Source organism: Lathyrus oleraceus, chromosome 5 (assembly GCF_024323335.1).
Source record: "Lathyrus oleraceus cultivar Zhongwan6 chromosome 5, CAAS_Psat_ZW6_1.0, whole genome shotgun sequence".
NCBI classification, from domain to species: Eukaryota; Viridiplantae; Streptophyta; class Magnoliopsida; order Fabales; family Fabaceae; genus Lathyrus; species Lathyrus oleraceus.
In genome coordinates this window covers 252,727,920-252,729,083 of record NC_066583.1, presented here as the reverse complement: position 1 = coordinate 252,729,083, position 1,164 = coordinate 252,727,920, and positions in this window count along the sequence as shown.

Genomic DNA, 1,164 nt, shown 5'->3' with positions numbered 1-1,164 from the left:
CGGACTATTGATGAAAGATGCTGAATTCATATTCGACGATAACTGTTTAAAAGCATTTCAAACGCTTAAGCAAGCATTGATCTCCGCACCCATAATGCAGACACCCGACTGGAATGAACCATTCGAAATAATGTGTGATGCCAGCGATTATGCTGTAGGTGCTGTTTTAGGACAACGAAAGGATAAAAAGCTTCACGTTATATATTACGCAAGTAGGACCCTAGATGAAGCGCAGATGAATTACGCCACTACCGAGAAAGAACTCCTAGCAGTGGTATTTGCGCTAGATAAATTTCGTTCCTACTTGGTCGGAGCCAAAATAATAGTTTACACTGATCACGCCGCTATCAAGTACCTCTTAACAAAAAAGGATGCTAAACCTAGACTCCTAAGATGGATCTTGTTGCTACAAGAGTTCGATTTAGAAATCAAAGACAAGAAAGGAACTGAAAACGTAGTAGCAGACCACCTCTCTAGACTTGAGAACCTCGAACCGGAAAGAACATCAATTAATGATGATTTCTCGTACGATAAACTTATAGCTACTTTGGAAGAGAATAACTCTGACAAGCCAGTAGAAACCACCTTAGCTATATCTGTCACACCATGGTACGCTGATCTCGTCAATTATTTAGCTGCCGGAATAGTTCCACCTACTTTATCTTACCAGCAGAAGAAACGATTCTTCTACGACATAAAACACTATTACTGGGATGATCCCTTACTTTTCAAAAGAGGCCCCGATGGTATCTTCCGTCGATGTATACCCGAAGAAGAGGTAGAAAATATAATCCAACACTGCCACTCCGCTCCTTATGGTGGACACACAAGTACATCCAAGACCTGCTCTAAAATCCTACAAGCCGGCTTTTATTGGCCAACTATATGGAAGGACGTACATGCGGCTATTAAGGAATGTGACAGATGCCAACGCACAGGAAATATATCTAGACGTGACGAGATGCCACAAAAGGGTATTTTGGAAGTAGAGATTTTCGACGTGTGGGGAATAGACTTCATGGGACCTTTTCCATCCTCTTTCGGTAACAAATACATACTCGTGGCAGTAGACTACGTTTCAAAATGGATCGAAGCTATAGCTTCTCCGACAAATGACACCCGAGTAGTAACTAGACTCTTTAAGAATATAATATTTCCGAGATT